This window comes from Kryptolebias marmoratus, linkage group LG16 (assembly GCF_001649575.2).
Source record: "Kryptolebias marmoratus isolate JLee-2015 linkage group LG16, ASM164957v2, whole genome shotgun sequence".
NCBI lineage: Eukaryota > Metazoa > Chordata > Actinopteri > Cyprinodontiformes > Rivulidae > Kryptolebias > Kryptolebias marmoratus.
The window spans coordinates 23610655-23626920 of record NC_051445.1 but is presented as its reverse complement, the minus strand read 5'-3'; the positions used below and the strand labels follow the sequence as shown (position 1 = coordinate 23626920).

The 16266-nt window shown below is 39.1% G+C and overlaps 1 long non-coding RNA gene across 1 annotated transcript; it reads right to left on the bottom strand.

Moving 5' to 3' along the window:
• Positions 1-325: 325 nt before the first annotated feature.
• On the bottom strand, positions 326-15866 carry LOC119617765. The gene is made up of 3 exons (XR_005234172.1): positions 15784-15866; positions 14325-14372; positions 326-1651 (listed from the first exon to the last, which is right to left on the bottom strand). It is a non-coding gene; the product is annotated as an uncharacterized LOC119617765 (long non-coding RNA).
• Positions 15867-16266: the final 400 nt, after the last annotated feature.

Below are 16266 nucleotides of genomic sequence, written 5' to 3'. Positions count from 1 at the left end.
GCACACATGTTATGTGCTACTTGCACATTTCTTTTGTCACTGGTCCAATGCACTCACACACATATATATATATATATATATATATATATATATATACAAATTTAAAACTACAACCAAGAATTTTACACAGCACTTTCAAATAAAGGGGAAATAATAGGTGGAATAATTGATATGCATTTTTTCTGCAGAAACAATTTTATCTTTTTTTTTTTTGCATTTTCTTCATAAATGGATTTGATGAACTTGATGTGAATAAATTAGGTGAAATTATTTAATTGATTGTGAATCCTTAGACTTTAGTTTATTTTGAGGTATTTATTAAAGTATTTTAGTTACCCCAGGAAACTAATCAACTGCACAAGTCTGGTGAAAATGTATTTTATAATAATAATATGCAGTGTGGTGTTCCAGTTTTATCCAACACTTGGATGTTAAGAGATACAAGTAGAACCTGTAAGCTGAGCTTTCTTTAAATATGACTCAGGCTTGTGTCTTTTGGGCTTGTGTCTGTTTACTCATTCATCAAAGAAATCTTCACAATTTTAACTGTGTATCATTTGTGAGCTTTAATTAGATAGAAACACTAAGAATAGTTGAAGAACAAGAAGCAGATCCTTTGGACATCAAAATAGTTGATTTTAAAAAAAGATTTAAGGTTTGAATCAGTTCTTTTAATTACTTTGACACACATTTCTGCTGCAAAGGACATCTAAAATATTCTTTCCTTTATTCTGCAAAAAGTAGCTCTGATGAGGAGTTGAAGGAATTTATGGAGAGTTGAGATACTGCTTCTTTCCTTAAAATACTGACTGGGGGGGGAAGCTTTATGATCAAAAGCAGTTTTTTATGACTGTCCCAAGAAGACATGGTGGACACACAGGGACCGTAGGCTGCTGATTTGTACAGATGTTCCCCCTCAGATCCACAAGCGTGACACCACAGTCACTGGTTCACCCTCGCCTGGCGCCTGCTTCCACATCCTTTCCTCTCGGTCCCTCCACATTACGCACAGCCCCGTTTGATTCTGATGGGTCCTGAAAGCCAGGAGACATACGCAGCTGTAACAACATCAATGCGCTTCGCCAGGTTTTCAAGTCCGGGCCACATCTTATTATAATTACTCCCTACGTATTATTTATTTTGCTCCACAGAGGCGAATTGTCACAGTACTCCGTGGGCTGTTTTGTGTTTTCCTCTTCTCCCTCCCCACCTTTCGGTTCTTTTTTCTTTTTATCCTGAGAGCAGGAGAAAAGACAAACGTTCTGGGGAAATGGACAGGGTGAGGGCAGGGGGGAGGATGGTGGGGGCAGCAGTGATCTGCAAATCATTTATTTACGTTTGGCATCTGCATAATGAGGCAGGGAGCCAATGGCAGCCGTGGCTGGCTGAGGACAGGGTGGCATGCCTTCAGTTTTAATGGGCACACGGAGGAAACTTCCAATCCTTCTTGACATTTCTCATAGCGAAATAAACGTGCTCTGGGTCAGAGTGTCTATTAGGAAGATAAGAGACGAACAAGTCAATTATACTTCAATGACTGCGTAGCCAGGGGTCCTCATTAACATGATCAGGGAGGTCCGTGCTTCAGCAGCCCCTCTCCTGGGTGTAGCTCCTGATTAAGTTGTGGAAGAATGACATGGCCTTTTCCCTCCTGCAGAAAAAGCAAGAAACTCAAAGACGTAAATATATTCAAATATACAAACGTGTATAGACACACAGATATGTACACACACAGCAGCAGCAGCACACGGAGCAGACATTGCCAGGACGTGGTGTCTGGCCAGCCAGCCAGAAATTGTTGACACATTCAAAAAAAGTGAGAGGCACACTCCATCAGAGCTTTGTGGGGAGCTGGAATCTGCTGATAGGCTCATAGAAGTGGATGCTTTGGGAAAACATTTGTGGCAGGGGATGTTGGGAGCTGTCATGCACAGCCTGGACACATGGCCTTGGGATGCAAGTGGAGGGTGGGGGGGTGATGGGGTGAAGAGGAGGAGGAGGGGTGGGGGGGGAAGGGTTGTAGCAGGCTGAGGCGCGGGTTAAAAAAAGCAGAGCCTGGGGTTTGGTGGGGTGATTGGTGCATGTTTTTTTTTTTTTTTTTTTTTCCCCTCCCTTTCCTCCCGTTTTCCTCTTGTTTTCTCTGAGAGGACGCTGCGGTCTGTTGACAGTGACGGGATGAGTGCAGACAGGGTACAGGGAGCACGGCTTGTCTTTTCTAGTGCTTGCATAGTGTGCATCATATCCAGCCACTGCTCGGCTGAGGCTCTAATTATTTAATCCAAGTGCTTCTATCTGGATCAGTGGAAATTGATCAGCAGTCGTCTTATCAGGGGGGAATGTGTTGGCTGCTTCTTTTGACTGGAATAAAAATGTTCATTCTATCCACACTGCCAAGCCCTTCACTGTGAAAATAAGCTAAAAGCAAAGAAGAAGGGAATGTAACAGTTTTGTGCATTTAGGGGACTCAAATAAGTTTATAATATAGCACAACAACCTTGTTTAAAATCATAATTAATACTCACAATCAAGGACAACTTGAAAATAATAGATAAATCAGATTAGGACTAAACTGAATAGCAGCAAGATAAAACCAAATTTTGAATGCTGTAAACACCTGGATCTTTTTTTTTTGAGTTTTTACAGTTTGTACACTTTAGGGCTTTGTGACCAGAAGGTTTATCTGCAAAGTTCTGATTAGTTTTTTCCCCCAGTTTGCAACCTTTTCTGAGCGATCATGAAGAGGAGACAAGCCTTCGTCTACAGGCACACCAACACAAAGACATCCCACTCGGAAAAGGTCCACCTAATATCTGCTCACATACCTCCCTTATTGCTCCCTGAAACATGAATGATTTGATTATTTGATGACAGCTTATTTCTTAAATCTGTTTCGGCACCATATGTGTCTAATATGCGTCTCGTCCGTCGTATGAATGCCTCGCCCTGGGCTCTGTGGGAGGCCCGAGCAGTTTTCCAACCTGGAGGGAGCGTCGCCTTGTGAACAGACAGGCATACTAGCTGTGCAAATGCGCATCGGACTGGATTTAAGTGCATGTTCAAGGAAATGCCTTCTTACTGTCGTACAATTCTCATTCTCCCACTCGCCCTTCTGTTTTTTTTTTTTTTTTTATTATTATGAATTAATAGGCTTGCTTAAGGCTAGAAGTGCTGTTTGTGAATATCTTGGATTGGTCAATGCAACCAAATCAAGCAGAACAGGAGTTACAGAGAGCCTCTTTCATTATTTCCAAATGCCCTCCCGAGGAAGCACTTCTCTTATCCTAATTGGTTCCCTTGTTCTTTTGTTTCCATCCTTGCAGGAACGTTGCTCTACAGTTCAAACTAACATGAACCTGCTTTGCAACCCGTGTCTCCTCAGTCTAACGGGCTGTTCAGTTGATCTGACCTGAAAACACTGATGACTTGAAGATAAATCCTGGAAAGCTGCTGAAACTAATAACAGTCCTATTTGTTTAGACTCTTCTCACCATGTAGAGTTTTAAAGAACATATCAGAAAAATAGTTTTCTGATCCGATTTCACAGAAAACGATCAAACTTTAAAGTTGAACTGTTTTTGTTTTTTATTTTTAAGGTTGTGTACATTTTAGTGGAACTATAATCAGTTAAATCAGATGCAATCTATTATAAAAAAGAAAAATACTTCGTTCATTTCAAGGATTGAAAAAGGATTAATGTGGAGCTGTAAGTTGATGGCGTTTGTATAGCTGACATGTTCAGAACAAAGTGACAAGAAACCAGAAAGAGATAACATCATTGCCTGCCGCCAGAAAAGGTGAGTGATTATCCAGTGGAGTTATGTTTTCATCTATTTGTTTGTGTGTCTGTTAGCAAGATTAATTAATGAACAGACTTGGATTCAATGTTCAGGAAATACTGGGGTTGTTACAAGAAACAATTGATTCAAATCTGGTGGTGATCTGGATCATGATCAGGTTCAGATTTCTTAATGACTCTGTGGCCTTGACGGAGCTTTGTGCTCTCTGAGTGCTTTCTAGTTTGAGATGTGTTGATGTCACCAAATTCAAAATGTCATTATTTTCCTAAATATGGTGCAATTTTCTTAGTTTTAACATTTGATATGATTCCTGTGTTCCATTGTGAATGAAGTATGGGTTTATCGTGCGTTATCATGCGTTATCAATCAAGATTTTTTGTCCTCGATACAAATCTGAGTCATTTAAAATAAGGATTGTCTGATACAGCACAGGCCTGCAGGTTACTTACAATAAATAGATTAAAGTTGGTAAAATGTTTTCTTGTGCTTGACACCTCAGTAGTTCCACATTGCTCTTTTTGGTTTTAAAGTTGTTTTTTTATTATTACCAAAAAGGGGGAAAAATGCCAGGTGAGAGGAAACTTTTTGAAACATCTTAGGAATAAATCCCTGCATTGGTTATGTTGTGTTGGGAGCGTAGGATCATGGTTCCATCATCCACAAGCAATAAAACCCTATTCTGTCAGTCGCTGGGATGGGTTCATCATCCAGAGCAATAAAGGCAGTCACAAGTTTGTTAATGCTTTTTACCTTTTAACAAAACAACAATTTCACTCACTTCTTAAAAGACCTCCAGCAAACAGTGCACTGGTGGAGAGGTGGCAAAAAAGTCATTGTTCTGAACTTAGCATTACTTTTAGCATTAGCTTATGGTCCAGTGACTTGTTGCTGGTTGGCAGCCCGCTGCTCACTAATGTTCAGTGAACGGATGCCATTAGGTGATCCACTGCTGTTAGGTGGACTTAGTTACCAAAATGCTATGCTTGTGTGTTTTAAAATGTATCCAAACCGCAGATATCACAGCGGTTATGATTGCTGTATGGCAGCAAAATTGTGTCACAGCAGACCTAAAACCATGGACAGAAGGTCAACAATAAAGACTGGGGGTGGAGTGTAACAGCTGCTCTGACTCCAACTAATAAAAACTACCTCGATCAGTACGGTGATCTTATACTTGCATTTGGGTCGAGATATCCCTATTTAAAAGGTTTGCAAATGAATGCATTCTGTTTGTATTTACTGTACATCCACAACTGATTAACTTCACGAGTCAACCTGATTTAAGATTGCCACCACAGTAATTCAGTTATAGAAAACACAAAAATGGCTATAACTCTGTCATTTTACAGATACTGAGCTAAAAATTGGAGTGGAAGTAGCTGAGAGTCATCCTTAACATATACTGAGCACTAACAGATCGTGCGATCATGAATTTCTTCAAGAAAGTCTGTTTTCATTTCATTATTAATTTATCAGTCTTGTCACACACATCTTATTGACTGAAAGTGTGACAGCTACTCTGATAACTTTGCTCCATCTATATGTAAGTGTTGCTGTCTTTCCTCCTGAACTTGCTGAATTTTGCACAGCTGGTCTCAAAGACATCTTTTACTTTAGAAGGAGGAGAGTCCATCATTGAAGCACTGAAGCATTAAAGCCCATCGTTAGAGATGAAATGCCTCATTTTACTGAACAGATTAACTCAAAGGGATACAAATGACCTCATTAGCAACAGACTGAAGTGTGCTGTAAAGTAGAGGAATCTGTATAGACGTAAAAACAAGCTGAAGAAATGGGAAACTGTAAAAAAAGAAGGAAAATAAAGAGGGGGCTATTTTAATTATTTGCTTTCTTTTCCAACTTTTCCAACAATTGAGATATACTGGCCTTGCTAATTCTCCCCTTGAACAAAATCCATTCAGGAAGTCTGAATGAGGACGTGGTCTTCAGAGGCAAGTTTCCTTTTACCAAACTGCAAATAAAGCTTAGCACGGCTTCAAGGTTGGTTCTGAAACAAAATTTCCCCTGAAGGAAACTACAGTATGATACTTTTGTCCAGTGTTTCTTTTTTTTTTTTTTTTTTAAGCCAAATCAGAAGGGAAAGATTCGGATAACCAGCTTCAACTAAAATTAGTTTGTGGGCATCATAATAAAATGGGATGTCAACGACAAACGATGTAATCTTGGGCAAAAATGTGCTCTCTCAGAAGATTGGGAAACAAATTATGAGCTGTCCAAGTGGGAGAAAAGAGGACGCTGGTTATCCGTTTTAAAAAGAGAAACTACAGGTTGCGTCATCTTCACCTCTGCATTGCTGGTGTTACTGTGAATGTCTCTGCTGAACACATAAAACTGGCTGAGCTGTAACAAGACATGCTGTCATGGTTGACTTCATTCGATTAAATCCTCTCACCAAGATAGCAGAAAAAGTGTTTATTTTGTTGAGATGTGATGAGAAAACCCAGCACTTCATCAGTTTGTGTCTTTAGTTGTATAAAAGACACAAAACACCTACAGGGTAAGTGTTAGCAGTTATTTTTTAACCAGCTTTACTAATTTGGATTGTTGGGTTGTCAATAACTAATGTTGCCTATTACTGGGAGCAAGTGAGGCACATAATATCCATCCTCCCTTCAATAATTTCTGAGCCAAATAAGAAGAGTTTGTCTGGAACGAAGAACTCTCACAGCAGGTGCCCCTGCATCTCCAGAGGAAAAATAAATAACACAAATACTTTATTACACTTGAAGTTTTAAACACAGATGTTGTTGAAGAAGATTGTGGTTTTTCTTTTGATTTAAACAATTGTTTTCATGTGTGCACAGTTTGAAACCAAGCAGTAAAAATTTGCATTGGGACGTACAGTTTAAAAACCAAAACTATGTTGAATTAAAGTTTTAATACATGTAGTTCTTGGGTTACAAATAACTTTGCTCTTTTGAGGTAGAGTGTGGGATGCAAACTTAATTATTCTTTATTATAGTCACTATAAAATTAGTAGTCAAGCTTATATATATGCAGTCATGGGAAAAAGAAAATTGATTTTTGGCTTTTACAGATCAGGACAAATTAAAAAGGATCTTTACCATGTTCTGAAAGTGTTTAAATCTAATCTCAAGTGAAAAAAGACACACAACAGATTCCACCATGTTATTATTTACTATGTTCCCAAAGTTAATGTAATGGCATATAAACATAGATTCAGACAACATGTTCAACATGTTGATGAAAGAGCACGCCATATGTCTTGTGATTTTTAGCAAAATTTTGTTGTAATTCTAATAGTGTTTTGGGTTTTCTGAAGGCTTTAATTACAATTAATTGCACTTCTGACAACTACTTGGTTAAAAATAAATTGCAGACACTCAATTTTGCATTGCAGTAATACTATTCTTTCTGAGAAAATGCTTAATGTATTCATGTATGACATATTTCTTTTCTGAGGTTATCATTCATGTTGCAAAGTGGATACATCATACTAAAGATTTCAATGCTACTTTGAGGGCAATCTGCATGTGAATTGAGCTTACAGAACATCTCAGTTTTAAAAGCTCAAACTTCACACTCTGCTTTTTAAACTAAGAAAGCTCCTTGGATGAGAAGCAAAATGTCTTCAGCTGCATAATAGATGTCCAGTTGTTTTTGTTTTTAACCTGTTTTTGGATTTATCATGCTCTGGATGACTGAGAATCTTTACCAGCATGATGCTACTTTTGCTTAAAGTGAGTGAGGTTGTTTGGGTAACAGGGGAGATGTTGTGATCTTAGGTTTACACAGTGACTGCATTTATGTTCTGTTCTGAATAATGAGTCTGCACCATGTTCTGTAATGGCGTCTCAAGTTAATGTAATAAAGTTTGTGAGCTTATCTGTTTTCTCCTATTTTCATTACAACCACCACAACAATAATAATGCCCATAAAGAGTTATGAAGTTCGCTTCACAGTAAAAAAGGCTGACTATGGTGGGAGAGTAAAGTATTACTAAGGTGAAGGGTTATGTAGATAAAAAATGATATTATGTCACTTAGTCCAAAAAGAAATATTTTAGCATTTCAGGTCATGAGCATTATATCACATTGCGTTATCAAAGGAAATTGAGGTGTTTGGAACACTTTCAACCAAGTTTTATCTTTATCAATAGACTCGAAATCCTATTTTAACTTTGGATGTTACATAGAGACATTTGAAATGCTTCACAAGGTTTGGAATCCCGTACAGTGTTTAATCGTGTCTGGGATGCAAGGCCTTGTTCTGCTTCTGCCTTAGAAAGTAAGCTAGGGCACATGGTTACAATTTTGTGTAGATTAGAGGTAAATATGTAATTATGTAAGCTGACCCCATAGCTGATGCAGCATGCTGCTGATGCTTATGGGGAGCTCAATAAACATAAAGATAAACAGAATGTTCTGCGGTGTCTAGAACACCTTCACACTGATCAAGGGGAGCTGCTTGAAAGAAATTCAAGCAGTCCAAATGAGACAGAGTAGTGTGGGATATTCATCGTTTGGGTGCAGAGATGTGTAAATCCTGAAAGGGGGTCTCGGAGTAAAGAAAAAGAAAATAGTCACAAACTAAAAAACAAAGTTGGACAGGTTAAAACTGTGATCTGCATGGCAGGAATATCTTGTTTGGGAACAAGAAAACAAAACATCAGCAGACAAAGCACTGCATCTGTGAGACGAACAGCCTTCAATTTGCCTCTATGAGTGGTAACAGTTTTTGTTTTCTGCCCTCTATTATTTTGTGGTCAGAGTTGTCAAACTAACAGAATGGGTGCTCAGATTATTTTGAGAAGAAAAAGCATGATTTGTCTTGAATGTGAGTGTGTGTGTGTGTGTGAAAGTCGAAGGCCTTCAGGTTTGTGGCCGCACTAGGATTTGTTTAACCCTTGTTTTTTACTCTCTCTTCCTTTTTTCAATCTGAGAATGACTGATTCAAGTCCTATAAAGGGACTTTTGCCATGTCCTGGATAACTGAAAATCTACACTAGCATATTCAAATATTCTAATATTTAGCATTTCCTCACATTGAAAAAGCAAAGGTCTGTTACCAGAGGAAAATGGACTTACTGTAGTTGGTAGACAATTCATGCACAACATCATGGGTCATAGGAATAAGGATTGAATGGTTGTTTGGTTTATAATTTATCTACACCTGCCTGCAGATTTCTTTATTTTTTAATTAAATTATTTATTTAGGTTGTTTTTAAAATCAGATAACACTGAAGCAGTTATTTAGTAGTACCTTCTGACGGCTCATAAGGACTTTTAGATGAGTAAAATCTGTAGCGCTCCTCTTAAGAGTGTATGTATTGTGTGGTGAAAATGGGACCCCAGAAAATCCAGTTGGTGTGTATTCATTCATTTGACCCCTCAAGGCTGAAACAGGTCAGTGTCAAAATACTCATCCAAGTATAATTTCACACCTCTACATGTGTTGAGCAACATAATAATAAGCCAAATTAACTGGTCTGTAATTAATTTTTTTATTATTCATTTTCTTCTTTACTTTGCATCCAGTTTCACTTCATGTTGCTACAAAAACAAAGACTGCTCTGAGTGTCATATTAAATAAAGGTGGCTACGACTGGACCCTCATAATAACATCTAATGTTCAAATGGAGACAGAAAAAAAACTGAACAGGGACACTTTATAAAGACATAATTGAGTCTGACTGCATCAGTTTTAATTTGAGTAGTGATGTCTGCAGGGTATATTGTAGGTTTGTCTCAAAGGTTACTCCCCAAAAAAGTATGAACTATTCTGTGGTTTTAAACTATACATCTGTTGTGAATGTCATGTAATTTATAGGAAGGACTAAAAAACTTTAGAAGAGATTAATGTCAAAGAAATAAGTGGGCTCTTTATTCTGATTTATGAATAACTTATATTCTCTCTGTTTTTTGTTTCTGATTTTATTTGCAAACGTTTTGAACTCTCCATCTCTGGCCTCCACTTCCACAGGGATCTGCAGATCTAGTTCTTATGTATTGTACATTTAAGGATTAAAAAACAGTAGGCAGAACACAAACCAGTGTTTAAATAAAATCAGACCGACAGTGGTGTTGTTTCTTATTGTATCACCAAAAACCTGCTACCACAAATGCCAGGAGGGACCAGTTTTACATTGTTCCTGTAACTCATGAGTACCGGTGAGTTACATCCAGGTTTGAAGAGTCCTGCGACACAAAGCCTCTCCGCCTTTCTTTTTTTCTGTCTCTGACAGTCCAACAAAAATCTCTGCTCTGTGAAGCTTTCGCTCACACTGTCCAGGGCCGGTCCAGACTCCTAAAACTGTAACCTTATGATCCTCCAGGCCAAACTTAATGGGACACCAGAGTCCCTACCCGCCTCAACCAGTCCACTGCATTAGTGCTACTCGGATCCGATCACATCCCGGCCCATCTCAGTGGCCCCTCACACCACAAAACTGCAAATCTGAGGTGGCACCGCTGGGCCCAGGACCTGCCTGAGTTTACCCATGGCCTCAGGTCACGCAGCTTCACTGACCAGCTTTGATGGCCTGAGGGAACCGAAACAGAGAGGGAGGAAGAGAGGCTGCCTGACCCAGAAAGACCAGCAAGCTCTTATACATGAGGACCACAACTGTTTCACCGTGCAGGAAGTTCTGTAATAAATAACATCTGGGAGGGCTCTCTGCATACAGGAGGTCGGTTTGACTGATAAATGACTACTTCACACAGAGAGAAGAAATAAGAATGTGCAGAGAAAGAATGAAATACACCTATTTCTGAAATGTAACATTCTTACACAAAATTTAATGAATGCTGCAACTTTGTTAACCTGACCTTTTCTAACTTCTATCCAAAAATCTGGCGAAAGTTTATCCTAAAATATTTTAAAAGTTCAAGGTTATCTTTTAAATTATTGTGCTGAGAAGCAGGGAAAAAGTTATTTAGCAATCTCTTGGTTAAAAGTCCATGTCCAAATGAGTTTTTCTGAAAACAAGAATCCTATTCAAAAAGGTTTTATTTTCATTTTTGTGGCTACAGCATGAGCTGTACTAAAGTACTGAGACTAAAGCTTTAGGTCTGAACAGGAAAGTAACATCTCCTTCTCACTTTCGTACATCTGCCTTGTTTCTACTATTTGAGATGCTTGTGAAACAAAACAAAACATCACAACATTGCAAAAATGTAACCTATGCTTTGCGTACAGTATGTGCCCTAATAAAAAATAACGTTACATAATCTCACACTACGCTTTAGAGCTGCTCATTAGAGCTGCGTATCAGTGGTGTAGTCCTTTGTGTTCTTGGCACATGTATGATATTCACAATGATGTGCGGTTGATGCTGTGTATATATTGTGTTAGAATATATGCAGCATCATAAGAATACAAACATCTACACAATGTATTTGTAGATCTGATTGAATACTAATTGACATTCTATAATGTACTGTATGTGAACGTATTGTATTATAATAAGAATTGACTGTAATTAGATTTGAATCTGGACTTTTCTTGTGAATTAGTGCTTTATAAATAAACAACCAGCCTTCGGTGTGGAACAAGTCTCTCTCTGGAAACAAGAACATGTCAAACACAGGAGCCACTCAGAAAGTAAAAAAAAAAAAAATTGAAAAGCTAAAAGTGTACGAAGTCAGAGTATGGAGACGGAAACATGGCTAAGACTCTTTATTGTGCAGGAGCTAAGAGTCACACATCTGAGCCGAAATGCAAAAGTCACTTTCAGCCAAAACGTCCAAACAGCTGAGTTCATGACATCTCAGCTCCTAATAATGAAACCCAACAGGCTGAGAGGGAACAAGTGGATTTGTTGTGGGTGTGCAACGGCTGCAATATCCAGCAAAAACATTTGTCTGCTAGTCTTTTCTCTGATTGGATTACCATTAAGCAGGCATAAGACTATGAGGCATGAGTAAAAGAAAGCTCTTATTTTTAGACTGACAGACTCTCTCTTGTTGCATTAAAGGTTCTGGTGAGTGGAGGAGATGGATGGATGTAGACTCAGTGACCTATATGAAGGCCATTTCCACAACTGGCCTTCCAAGGACCTCCTTTGTAATGAGAGAGGACTATGGGAGTTCTAATTTAAGAGCCACAAGGGTGATGCACAACATTTTGGATACTAATAAATCCATACTATTGATTCCACTTCATGTTTCTCATATATGTTTGCTAGGGGGGTTGAAATCTTGTCATACATATATTATTTATATAGTACATCTGTAATGTTCTCTAACCTGTTGAGAGATAAACATTTTCTAATTTAAACTCCAGCTTTCTATTCATCAGCCCTCCTATTATCAGTTAGTTACTCAGTGTTTACAGGTATTGTGCTTACACCGACCAGTTGTAGCCTGGCCTCCAGCCTATTGTGTTCGTCTACAAAAGATAATTAGCCATCCACATACAGTATATGCAGCACGCAGAGGATGGACACACTTGTACACACAGTGGGGTTTTACTAAACACTCAGCCTGTGTTGGCCACAGTTTCATTGATTGGTTTGTTTTGCTTGTATTTGTTTTTCTCTCAGGAGAAAATCTAGGCTGTGAAACTTACTCATAGTGTTTTAATAAAAATATTATGGTTTATCGTTTAGAATAGCACAGAGATAATTCAGCACCATGTCAAGAGCTGGATCAGGTGTCTGTGAGGTATTCAGTAACTGGCACAGCAGATAACTAACAAAAGCCTTTTGGACTTTATGATTATTTCAGGCTGCAGGTTTGTAGATTGTCACTGAGGAATTTATTGTGGAGGCCCTAAAGCTGCATCACAAAGAATGGTAACAATAACATCTGGCGATCTGATGAACGTGATCAATTTAAACCTTCTGGTTTGAAATGAATTGTTCAGATTTTTTAATAGGATCTGTGGAATGGTTAAGAACAACTAGAAAAACGAAAAACAATTTTCTTGTCAGAAGGCGGGGAGATGGAGGCGAACCAAGAGCGCAGAGTCATGTTTTAAAAAAAAGAAACTTATTTATTAAAGTAAATAATAAACAAAACAAAAAGCTGGTGTTGCAGCAGAGAACAACAAAACAAAATCCAAAAATGGCGAGGCGAGGCAAGGCAAAGAACAAGGAAGACAATCAACATGGCAAAACGAGGGGAAAGGAATGACCCAGTGAAGAGTGAAGAAACAGAGACCGGTTTTAAAGGCTGAGGGAGAGATGATTAATTGATTACAGCTGTGAACATTAGGAGGAGCAGGTGAGGTGGGCGTGTGCATAAAGATTTTTATTACTATTATAAGAACAAAGATTAAATGATTAAAACTTATTCTGAGGTAAAAATTCAACACAAAACATAGGCTGTTGTAGGGCTCTGTGCCAGTAAAGGTTATATTTTTGATCCCGCTTTTAATCTCATCATAACTTTATTTATTTATTCTGGAAATAATATTGTGAGTTTTTTTCCCCCTTAATATTTTGAATTTAATTTTAAAAAATCCGGATATATCAGGATATCAGAATATGAGTTAGGGCTCAGTCTCAGCTATAACTACACCAGATTTTCGGTCAACATCTATAAAATTAACTGAGTTATAGTCATTTTTGTGTGTTTTAAGGTCAGTTGGAATCAGTTTGACTCCAAAAGGTAATTGCTTGTACATCATCACAGTTTGTCCGGTGGTTCATAAGATATTTTGGTAACAGACACACAAACAAGGGCAAAAACATTATCGTCCACTTTCACCTTTCAGGCGACGATAAACCAGATGGATGACATTTCAGATTACAGCGGTTGTGAGATACCCCCATCCATACAAACAAACTGGCTTCAGCTTTCAGAATCATTTACCAGCGGCAGTGACACTGGGATGTTAAACAGCTCTGACAACGTGAGGCTTAATGTTTGTTCAAAAAGAAACACAGAGCCTTTGTAGGTTCTTTGATTTATTCGTCAGGTGGATGAACTCAGGTGGACACTTGAGCAGCTAAGGAGATAACACAGCAGGCAGATTTACATGCCACAACTGATGGAAAAAAAGGACCCCCACACTCACGCTGACCACATCAAAGAGGACCTGGCCATTAACCATGAGGGAGAGCTCTGGATTACCATCACATACACCTCACCGTCCTTACCTAATGCTACAGCAACGCACACGTTTACACAGCAACACGGGCACTATAACCACACAAGCTAACAGAGACAAACTACTTTCTATACCCATAACAACCAGAATCTGTTGTTGCCGCTCACAATTAATTAGGCAACTTATTGAGCTCAAGATGCAATATGCATGTTAATTTAATGGGCTGTGTCTGGTTCCAGAGAAAAGGCGGAAATGCTTTGATATTTACAAAACTTGGCAGTAAATCACTGGCGGCAAACAATTACAGAATTAATGAAGATCAAAAGAACAATTGCAAAGGCCTATTCCTGCAAATACATGCATGTTAATATTGTAAAAATGCATCCATGTTGAAGGTGATGTCAGCCAATAGTGCTCCACAGAGCGTGTTCAGGCTTAAGATCAATGCTCTCTTACTGGTCATGAGTGCATAGAGAGTGTTGGTGGGCTTACCTTTGTTTGTTAACAAGTGCTGTTTACTTTGGAACAGGTCCATGCTTACTGGAAAAAAAAATCCAAAAATACATTGTACTAATTATGTCAAAAGACTCAAACATAGCTATAGTAACACCATATCAAGTCTCTAAAATGTGTTTCTCTGACAGAAAGACTATATAGCAAGTAATTTCTAAATAAAGTATGAGATACTTTAACATTTTTTCACACTGAAATCCATCAATTTTCTTCTGTGGTTGGATTTCAATAACAGAATCAGGAGAAAAGCCCAGACGTCCCTCTTCCCAGCAACACTCTTCAGCTCCTCCTGAGGGATCCCAAGGTGTTCCCAGGCCAGAGAGGATATATAATCCTTCCAACGTGTTCTGGGTCTGACTCTTTAGAGGGAGGTGTGCAGAAGGTATCCTACTAAGTGCCCATCCAACTCAACTGACTCCTTTGGTTGTTTCACACTCAGCAGCGGACTGCTCCCCGTTCACGCTGGAGGTCATGGCTGGAAGATGCCAACAAAACTCTATCATCTACAAAAAGCAGAGACGAAACCCTGAGGTTCCCAAATTGGACCCTTCCTCTCCATGACTGGGCCTTAAGAACCATGAGCTCAACAAACAGGACAGGAGACAAGGGACAAACCTGGTGGAGTCCAACCTGCACTGGAAACAAGCTAAACTTTGTGTTGAGGATGTGAACGCACCTCTTGCTTTGCTTATACAGGGACTGAATAGATCTTAAAACAACCCTGTCAACCCATACTCCTGCAGCCCCCCCATCCCCCCGCAGAGCAGGGAACAGAGTCATAAGTCTTCTCTAGATCCACAGAACATGTGGACTGCTGGAAGTGTAGTTATTAAATTGTGAGTGGATTGCATTTATATGGTGGGTTTTCTTTGGTGGTCTGGAGTTTGTGAACAGTTTTTATACTACAAGTCACATTGTCCGTTTCACACAAACACACATACAGCTCCTCACAGTCTATACTGTATACTATAATGTGAGAACAAACCCTGAAATGAGCAGAACCTTCAAATCATGTTCAAACTTGAAAAGTATCAGTCAGTACAAGTTTTCTAAATTAAGATCGTTTTATATTTTCACTCTTAGGTCTGACTTGTTTGTATGGTGGAGAAGAAATTAACGATTTGGGTCACATGCAAATGCCTTTCTTGTCATATTTTTAGCATCTGTTGATCCATCTGGAGCTTACAGCAGAATAAAAAGCACACGTCTAGCTAGTGAGTGCCTTCATTCAAAAAGGTGGCAAAGACATGCTCAGCAGCTAAAGGCATTATACTGCAGAAAACAAAAGAGGTCAACAATAGTAGATTAAATCGTGTTGCAGAGCTATACTCTCTAGCTTATATGTAGATAAAGTGTATTTATCCAACTAAAGAAAAACCTGAAACTACCACATGTTGAATTTTGGGTGAAAAGCACAATTTACCAAAAAACACATTACCTCAAATGTGCAGGAAAATGGCCTCTTTAAGTATGGTGCTATTTCTTCCTCATGATGAGAATCTGCAGGGAATGATGTCTGCGTGCCTTGTGTTGAAACAAAAATTAATTAAATGCGACTTTGGGTCGTGATCACACATGTCACAACGGATTCCAGTGTGAGAATCTCTGCGCTGCGTGCAGGGCCTTGTCTAATTATGGAAAAGTTGTCAAGGCGTTGGCGCTGCCGCTTGGTATCTGCGCATGGTACCCGCCTGAGAAACAACAGGCTGTTGGAAACCTGCACCCACCACTGCCTCTTAGGCTAAAACCTGTGCGACGTGCAGGCTTCGCAGGCCGTCTGTGAGACAGAGGCGTCTCTCTGAATTACGCACGGAATAACTCACCAGGATGGCTGAGGTGGCTTCCTGCTAATGGTTCTCATCCAGTCTACTACCAGCTAGGCAGAGCACTGGCTGCTGAGGGGATGAAGGTCACCCTGCGT